At 44.5% G+C, this 9,868-nt stretch overlaps 1 long non-coding RNA gene across 2 annotated transcripts; it reads left to right on the top strand.

Moving 5' to 3' along the window:
- Positions 1 to 395: 395 nt before the first annotated feature.
- LOC107972116 (uncharacterized) lies at positions 396 to 8,848 on the top strand. Of its 2 annotated transcripts, XR_010158922.1 has the most exons (3): positions 709 to 1,145; positions 1,343 to 1,411; positions 2,580 to 8,848. It is a non-coding gene; the product is annotated as an uncharacterized LOC107972116 (long non-coding RNA). The 2 variants fall into 2 exon arrangements; XR_008536515.2 differs by lacking the exon at positions 1,343 to 1,411 and having other exon boundaries at positions 396 to 1,145.
- The last annotated feature ends 1,020 nt before the right edge of the window (positions 8,849 to 9,868 follow it).

Below are 9,868 nucleotides of genomic sequence, written 5' to 3'. Positions count from 1 at the left end.
TTTTGTATTTTTAGTAGAGATGGGGTTTCACCATGTTTGCCAGGATGGTCTCTATCTCCAGACCTTGTGATCCACCCACCTCAGTCTCCCAAAGTGCTGGGATTGCAGGTGCGAGCCACCGGATCCAGCCTCTGAGGCGATTTTCATACCTGCATACTCTGATCACTACTCTGTTAAACAGTCAAGGACGGTAAGTATTATCTTCAGATTTCCAGAGCTCTCTCTCTGTACAGCCCTCTCCTCCTCAATATTCTGCCCTATGAATTCTAGCCACATTGGCCTTCCCAGACTCACAGTTCTGTCCTCTCAACTCAGGAAGATCTCTGAGCTCCATCTGCATTCTTTCTTCCTGTGCTGTGGCCTGGAAAGTTTTCTAAGGTGTTTGGGAGGTCAATTGTGGGGTTAGCCTCATTTGTTTCTCATTTCTTGAGGATCACTGTCTTTTGATGCTTGATTCCAGTGATTGATTCCCTTTGTTGCTTGAGGGCCATAGTTTCATATATTTTGTCCAGTATTTTTGTTGTTTTAGGTCAGAAAGTAATTTTGGTCTCTGTTACTCCATCTTGGCCGGAAGTGTAAGACCTAAGTGTTTACACATCAAAATACTGCACACATAATTTTAGTTTAAGCTACTTGTTAAAAAATGTCCTTCATTTTCCATTTAGCATTCTATTTAGGGTATTACAATGTTTTTTTTTTTAATTCTGTTATTGGCAGTTTCTATTGCCTAACAATCCCATTTAAAGATAGTGCATAGGGTATTCTAAAATAGCTGTTAAGCAAAGAGAAAATTGGGCCTGATAGGGTGAGAATCACAGCTCTAATACCTAGAGTGACCTTATAATGTATTGTCAAAAGGAGATATTTTTGACAGTGAAAGAGGGTGTTCTTAGTAATTATATCAGGACCATGGCCTAAACCAGGACTATCCCAGGCAGCCTGGGACATATTTGTACCCCATCTCTATTTAATGCCTTTATACAATTCTTTACTTAATTCTACCAGCCTTTATTGAGCCTGCTTTCTTTGTCTAGCTGAGTGCCACGTGCTGACATCACTAAGATCAATACAGCAAACTCTGAAAGATGGACAGGGAGACAGGAGATGGTCCTTTATAATGCAGTGTGATCTGTGCTGCAATAGAGGTGAGCACAAGGGCCTGACGAAGTCTCAGTGAAGAGCATGCTTGACTGCAGGGGAGGGCACTTAGGTTAGAAAAGATGAGTCGAAGTATGTTCATAGGGAGCATGGGAGGAGAGGTGGTGGGAAAGGTATTCCAGACAGTGTGTGTTAAGGCCAAGAGCCAGGGGAACACAGGTGGGGCTTTTTTTTTTCTTCTAAGATGGAAGAGTGTTCTGATTGGCTGGAAAACAATGCACATGGGAAGCTGTACAGAAATGAGTGGGGAAAGGTAATACTTAACAGCAACAGCAGTTAATATTTAGTGCCCACTTACGACATGCTGGACACAGTTCCGGGTACTCTGAACATATTCGCTCATTTAATCTTTACAACAACCCTATGAGTTAGGTACTATTATTATCCCCATTTTCAGGTAAGGAATCTGAGGCACAGATAGAGTAAGTATGTTGCCCAGGGCCACGCACCAAGTATGTGGTAGGTCCTGGAGTTGAATGCAGAGCCCCTCCACTCTAAACTCCTGAAAGCCAGATGCTACAAGGCGTTGTTATTCCAAGTGGAGGAATGCTAAGGACAGCATCCTGCAGGTGACCAGGAAACCCTGAAGCATTCGAAGCAGGGGAATGGCTTAAAACAAGGTAGTATAAGAAAGTGCTCCCAGAGCAGCATGAAAGTCTGGTGTAGTGGAGGTCTCCGCTAGCCACAAGAGGTGGTAAGAGGCTGAGCTGAAGCAGCTGCAGCAGGGATGCAGAGGATACATTCCCCAAACCCTTATGGGCAGAGTCATTTGGCTTCAGTGACCATGGCCAAGGGTGCAGAGGAGAAGCCCAAGAAGATGCCAGGTGTCTGGCTTATGCCCCTGTGTGAACGTGAAGGCTCTCATTGACATGCAGGTTACAGCAGGAAAAGCAGGTTTATTTGGGAAGGAGGCTTCTAGACCATGACTTCCATTTTAGCCATGTAGTTTTTGAAGTGCTTGTACAAGTTCTAGGTGGAAATGTCCAGGAGGCAGTGGGGAACTCAAAGTAGATCTCAGGAGAGAGGCTTAGGCCAGAGGGCTTGGGGAATCATCAGCATGGGGGTGGGAGGAGAGCTGGTATTTGGATGAGATTACGGTGGAGCACGAACAGAGTGGGAAAAGGTGGTGATGAACCCAGGGACTCCAGTATGCGGTAGCTGGCTGTGAGATTAGGAAGCAATGAAGGAGGCTGAGAAGGATGTGGGGGAGAAGCATCAATAAGGAATAAATGAGTTGCACGTGCTCCAGAGAGGCCAAATAAAGACTGGATTTGGCTCTCGCAGGTCATACACGAAAGAGTCTTGGAACCAAAAGGAAAACGGTGGTGGTTTAAAGGGTATATTCGGTTTCTAGGTCTGCTGTCACAAAATACCAGAAACTGGGTGTCTTGTTAAAACAACAGAAATTTTTTCTCTCACAGTTTTGGAAGCTAGAAGTTCAAAACGAGGTGTTGGCAGCACCATGCTCTCTCTGAAGATGCTAGGAAGAATCTGCTCCATGCCTTTCCATTCGCTTCTGGGGTTTCCTGCAAGCCCTGACATTCCTTGGCTTGTAGATGCATCACCCCAGTTTCTGCCCCCATCATCACATGGCCTCCTCTCTGCGTGTGCCTCTGCATTCCCTCTATTCTTCTTCTAAGGACACCGACACCAGTCATAGTGGATTAAGGGTCCACTCCTAACTAATTACATCTGCAACAACCCTATTTCCAAATAAAGTCACATTCTCAGATTCCTAGGGAGAACATGAATTTTTGGGGGTGTGTGGATACTGTTCAACCTGGGACATGGAGTAAATAAATGGCAAGGAAGATTACAGATGACTTTAAGCTAAAGAGGGAGATAGGGTTAAATGTAGGACTTTTTTTTTTTTCCAGGACGGGAGAGGTTTAAACATGTTACTACATTGAATAAATGAAATAACCATGGACACGGAGTGGCTAAAGATTCTGAACTAAGTGCAAGGAATTGATAGCGCAAGCTCCCAAGGGGCTGGGGCCTGGAGCGCAGATGGATGGATCCACTGTGGGCAGAACTGGGGCATGGGAGGGGTGTGCCGATGCAGATGTGTTTGAGTGTGGGTGGCCAGAAGCTGATTGGGGTGAAGCGTGACAGTGCAGCTCCAAGCACGCTGGAGGTGTTCACCAAGCAACTCAAGAGCAGATGGCAGAACGAGCAGCTGAAATAACAGCTTGTGAAATCAACCCTACTTCGTGGGGAGAGGATTGGTTAAGAATTCTAGCCATGAGAAGCAAGAAGAGGAGGATAATCTGTTCATGCCTATTATGGGGCTATGGGGGAGCAGTTTCAGCCTCATCCTGGAGAATGTTTTAGAAGGCCAGAGAAAGGAACCCTGCAAATCACGTGAGCTGGCCCCTCACTTTGAGATGAAGTGTCCATACAGCAGTAACGCCACCCTCTGTAGTGGTTCTAGAGTGTGGCAATCTGGAGGGGTCATTATGGAAAACGACTGAAGCATAAGAATGTAGGCCCAATACTGAGATAGAAAGAGGATTCTCTGAGATGACTTAGGCAGGGTGATGGTGGTGGAGGTGGGTGTAAGAAGCCCTCTGCTGCCTCAGTCCGAGCATGGAATTCAATTGGTCAAGAGCAGAGCCAATCACCATTTAGGCCCCCTTGTTAGCCTTAATTTATTCCTCAGGTATGGAGAATACTCCTCAAGATGCATTCAGAGTGTAAGCTACCTCTTCCTCAGCAGACGACTGCCCTGCAGGTTTGCAGTTCTGTCATTTGGAAACTCCCTGATGTGTCCCTTGGCTCTTCCCATTCTTTTGCTTCAACACATTTTAAGACCAGGCACCTTAGCTGCAGAAACAGCATGAAAAACAAGTAGGTTTCAGGAAAAATTATCCCAAGTGGAGTCTCTACTGTGCTCTGTTTCTCAGATGTAAAGCTTAAAACAGTGTAAGAGTTTTTAGAGAGTGTATTCATATCACACCAGTTTTGGGTCCATAGACAGGGGCTTTTTCTAGATCAAACCGTTCAATTGTCCTGTTGATCCTGGCCTAAAATCTGAGTGGGTAAAGAATATTTTAGGAGAGATGAGATTCTAACCCTCAATGGCAAAAAGCAGGGCTGAGCCCTAAGCCCACGTTTTTACACATATTTTACAATTGAATGTGTTGCACTACCGCTAGAACACTAGTTCTCAACCAGGGGCGATTTTGCTTTCCAGGGGACATTGGCAATGTCTGGAGACATTTTTTTTTCCATTTTCAAAAATTGTGGCAAAGCACAAAACATCAAATTAGCCATTTGAACCATTTTCATGTGTATAGTTCAGTGGCACTAAGCACCTTCACACTGATGTGCAACCATCACCACCATCCATCCATAGAACTCTTTTCATTTTGCAAAACTGTAACTCTGTACCCACTAAACACTAACTCGCCATTTCCCTCTTCTCCCAGCCCCTGACAACCATCATTTGACTTTCTGTCTCCATGATTTTGACTACTCTAGGTACCTCAAATAAGTGGAATCATACTGTTGAGGGATTTTTGATGGTCACAACTTGGGATGGGGTGCTGCTGGTGTCTAGTGGGTAAAGGCTAGGGAGGCCACTTAACATCCTGCAATGCACAGGATGGTCCCCACAAGAAAGCAATAACTAACCACAAATGTCAATCCTACCAAAATTGAGAAACTCTGAGCTAGAAAAATCCCATGAGTAATCTTACACCATGGAGTATCAGTCAATAGAGAATAGTTATGTTGCAATAAGAAACCACCTCCAAATTTCTGTGGTTTAAAACAACTTATATTTTTGCTCTAACATGGAGCACCCTTAATCAGCAATCCGGGCTGGTGGGAGTTCCATCCTGACCTGGGCTTCTACGATGATAAATTGTGCACTGGCTTTTAAAGCTCCCATTGGAAGTGTCCAGGTCATTTTCGGTCACACTTTCTTGGCCAGATCAAATCACAGGTCCACATCTCACTTCAAAGGGAGGAAGGAAGTGCATTTTTACTCTGAGGAAATACAACCACCGCACCTAGCAATTAAAAATAAACCTCATAGTGTTATCACCTGCTTGAACTGCTGCTATCAGAGCAAGAATACCAGTAGGAGTGGTGCAGGCTGCAGGTTTTTGGTTTTGTTTTGTTTTGTTTTTGGAGACTGCACTCCAGCCTTAGTCTGTCATGCAGGCTGGAGTACAGTGGTGTCATCACAGCTTATTGCAGCCTTGACCTCCCCACACAAGCGATCCTCCCACTTCAGCCTCCTGAATAGTTGAGACTACAGGCCCGTGCCACCACGCCCAGTTAATTTTTTGTATTTTTTTGTAGAGATGGGGTTTCACTATGTTGCCTAGACTGGTCTTGAACTCCTGGATGCAAGTGATCCACTTGCCTCGGCCTCCCAAAGTGCTGGGATTACAGGCGTGAGCCACCATGCCTGGCCTAGAAGCTCATTCTTATTGGCCAGAAGCTAGAGAGTGATCTAAAGACTCCAAGCCAGGCCAGACTTGTTTCAAGCCTTAGGGCTAGTGTATTAATGAATGAGGTTCGAACTTCTATGGCATGGGAACTGAGGGGCACCACAACACTCAGCTTACTCAAGGGACCAATTCTAGCAGCCTTCAAAGGAGTCTGAAAAAGGTAGCCTTGAATTAGTTTCCGGGTGAAAAATATTTGTCCCAGTTGAAGCAAGTACTACTAGTGACTGCCTCTGCTATGGAAGCAGGGGTTACCTGCTTACCTGTGAGCAATAGGATTTCTTGGGGTTGATTTTGCAGGAACATGTACCTCCATGTGGCCAAACAAGCAGGCTTGCTTAGATTTGCACCACAGGATATTAAAGTGGAAAGGAATCTTAAACATCTAATTGAGGGATGGCAAATTGGGTTCATTGTAAGAGTCACCTCTGACCCTTTGGTTGTGGCTGCTAGGAGCACTGGGTGGAAAGAATTCCGTAGTTTTTTCCAGAGAGAGACAGCCACGCTTCATTAGAGAGTCTAGTGGGCATGGAAGGGAGGGGGTGAGTTGTTGTGCCTGTAACAGGATTTTGCCATCACTAGTTCTAATCCAACACTTTGAGAGCTGAGGCTCAGCTCCAAGAGTGATTTATAGAGGTCCTTCCTTTATTGCTTTTATGTCACCACATCTAGAATTAGGTCTTCTGCTTCAAAGAAAGTCAGCTGCCTTATTACCATGTAGCATAGTTAGATTCCCCATTTCACCTAGAAAATAAATATTTATTGAGGGCTGGCCAAGTGTGGTGGCTCACGCCTGTAATCCCCGCATTTTGGGAGGCCAAGGTGGTTGGATCATTTGAGGTCAGGAGTTCGAGACCAGCCTGGCCAACATGGTGAAACCCTGTTTCTACTAAAAATACAAAAATTAGCCAGAAATCCCTTGAACCCAGGAGACGGAGGTTGCAGCGAGCCAAGATCGCACCACTGCACTCCAGCCTGGGTGGAAGAGAGAGATTCCATCTCAAAAAATAAAATAAATAAATAAATAAATTCACAAAAATATTTATTGAGGGCCCACTTGGTTTTTAGCAGTGAAATAGGAGCCGAACATAGAGCAGTGAATGAATAGGCCAAGTCCCTGCTCTTCTTGGCCTTACATTTTGGGGGAGGAGACAGATTAGTAATTATTAGGAGAATTATTAGTAATTATTAGGAGAAAGCAGGAAATTTCTGCTTTCATGGGTGGGATACCAGAAGGTAAATCATTATGCAAGGATATTTGGGGAAAAGTTTCTATAGCATAGATGTATTTTAGGATGATTGGGGCTGTGTGTTGTGAGCACGGGATCTCTGAGGCAGTCAAAGGGCACCAGGAACCTCATCTCTTAAGACGTGCATGCACCGTAGGCTGCCTTTGTGTCCCTCACTCTGGCCAAGCTCCCTTCTTTATCATGGCCTTTGCACTTGCTGTTCTCTGTCTGGGGAAGAATGCTCTTTCCCTAGAGATCCAAATGGCTCACTCCTTCAGTGTCTTCAAATCTCTGTCAAATGTCACCTAAACAGAGAGGCTTTCCCTGGCCTCTAGAGGACAAAGTAGCACATTTTCTCACCCACTTACCCTGCTCATCCTTCTTTATAGCACCCCTCACCACCTGCTGTATTATTTGTTTATCGTTCAGCTTTCTCAGCTTTCTCTCTAAAATGGAAGATCTATGAGAACAAGAACCTGTCTGCTCATTGAGGTGTTCCTCTAGAAAAATGTCTGGCCCATAGCAGGTGCTTAATCAACAATTTCTGAAGGAAAAGTGGAGGAAAAAAAGATAGGAGAAAGCAAACTCATGAAGAAGAGTGCTTGGGTGGGGTGGGAGGAGAAGAGGGCAATGGATCCAGGCCCTACAGGGATTCACTGTTCAAGCAGAAAGTCCAGGGAAAGCCACATGGCCTCCTTCAATCGGAAGAGCTGGAGCTGCTGATATCCCCTGCAACCTGGGAGCCAGTGCGTGCAATTCTCCAGCTGGGTCTAAGGACAGAAGGAGGCTAATGAACAGCCACCTTCGGAGCAACAGGGTCACTTCAGTCCTCCCTGTTTACTTCCAAGCTGCTGAGAGTCTTATGCACATTTCCTCTTCTCACTTGCCTCTTCACATCCCTAGCTGCCGCAGGAATTTATGGCTTAATTAAAGTGGGAAGCAGGGTTTATACATGTTTATATAAAGTTATATTTTCCTCCACCTCTTTGATGGAAGAAAACTCAAATGTTAAAATTCTTAGGAGCCCAGGAGTTCGAGACTAGCCTGGGAAACATTGCAACCCCATCTCTACAAAGAATAAAAAAATTAGCTGGGAGTGGTGGTCCCAGCTACTTGGGAGGCTGAGGCAGGAGAATCATTTGAGCCCAGGAGGTTGAGGCTGCAGTGAGCCATGTTAGTGCCATTGCACACCAGCCTGGGTGACAGTGAGATCTTGTTTAAAAATGAAGAAAGAAAGAAACACCTAGAAAGGACACTAGAGATAAATCTAGTTCATGCTCCTTGTTTTCTATGGGAGGACACTGAGGTCCAGGGTCACACAACTCACAAATGGCCAGCCTACAGAAACCCTGTAAGAGGCAGAGTATGAGGAAAAGGCAGGCACTTGTGATAACCCCACTGGTGGGCAGGAGCTAAGCCTCCATAGGTGGGGAAGGGAATTAACCCCAGGACACAGGCTCCAGTCTGGGGGCTTGAGATGCTCAGGGGACACCAGTTAGAACTAAAGCAGGAGGCCAAGGCAGAAGCTGTGCTCCTCTGCCTGGATGTATGAGGGCAGCAGAGGAAGAAGAGTTGGCAAAGCAGCCCAGAAACACATGAAGAGGAGGAGTGAATGTAAGTAGAGCATGCCAGAGATGGCAGATCAAGGCAGGGAGTTAAATTGAAGGAGGAGGCAGCCGCGGCCAAGGGTGCACAGTGATTCAAAGTTACAGTTGGTTATGGGCTGAGGAAACAGCTTTCTGTTTCACTGCTGTGAGAGGCAACCAGGTTGCAAGGAAAGGAGGGGAAGAGGGAGGCGTTAACATGGAGGAGTGAATGTAGACAGAACCTTCCAGATGTTGGCTGAAGATAGAAAGGAGAGGGAGGAGGGGTTCTGGAGGGAGAAAGAAGTTAAAGAGTATTTTTTTATATGGGGAGATATGGGAGTTTTGGGTTTTATTTTTGGCTTGTGAGAATGAGCTAATCTTGTATAAAGGGATTAAAGATTTTTTAAAAACTTTATCTCTGAGCCTTAGGTCTTTCAACTTCAAAACGAAGATAAAAAATCTATGTCTTTGGCTTATGAGGATTAAAATGTGAAAACACATTACTCCAGTGCCTGGCACATTATAAACACATAATACATGGTAGCTATTTTAAATATTTTATTATAAACTTATGTAGTGCTCATCTGGAGGCCTAGGAAAGTGTTATTGAAAGTATTTTAAATCTTAGTATCTTATATTTATCATTTATAGGGTATAGTAGATTAAGAAATACTTCACGTATTTTGAAAGATTGGGCTGGAAACATACCCGAAGAAGCATTCTTTTTATCTCTCATGTACATGTGAACATTATACATTTTCATTAAGTGTTATTATATGAGCCAAATTCCCTCCTCATGGGTGTTAGTAGGAGTTGACCTGGAAGGAGGGAGGATTTGGTTGTGGATTTATGACTCACATCTGCGAAAGGAGTAAGGGCGAATAAGAACAGGAAACTCTCTGATAAGCAATTTTACTATGTTTTCATTTTTATCTGAAACTCTGTAATCCAAGACTGGGGTAACTTTTCATATTTTTTAAAAATACTTTTTTATAGGCTGGAGTGATCTTGTGTAAGCAAGGATAAATCATAGACGTTAGAGAGATGTTTGTCTCTGTGCTGTTTGGTGCAAATTCCATGAAAAAGAGCCAAGGCAGGGGGTGGGGGTGGTTGTCAGGAAACCAAGGGATGAGATGTTTTTCTTTTTCAAAGATGACACCTGTGATGCCAACTAGTGAGCATGGGCGAACAGAGCGGAAAGGAATTCGTTACAGTCCTAAAGAGGGATAAATGCATCTGGTGTCAGATTAACTCCAGCCAACAGCCTCACTCAGTCCTAAATACTGACTCAAAAGCATGTTGATTTCAGTGTGAGAAACAGATGTGTAAAGGTGACTTCTCATGAGGTAAAATATAAAGCAACATGCCTAGGTCTTAAAATCATGATGTTGAGTGCAACTATAAGAAAAAAATGGGCTTACTGATATAATGTTAT

This window comes from Pan troglodytes, chromosome 6, assembly GCF_028858775.2.
Source record: "Pan troglodytes isolate AG18354 chromosome 6, NHGRI_mPanTro3-v2.0_pri, whole genome shotgun sequence".
NCBI lineage: Eukaryota > Metazoa > Chordata > Mammalia > Primates > Hominidae > Pan > Pan troglodytes.
The sequence above is the reverse complement of the archived record's forward strand: the minus strand, read 5'-3'. Positions and strand labels throughout refer to the sequence as shown.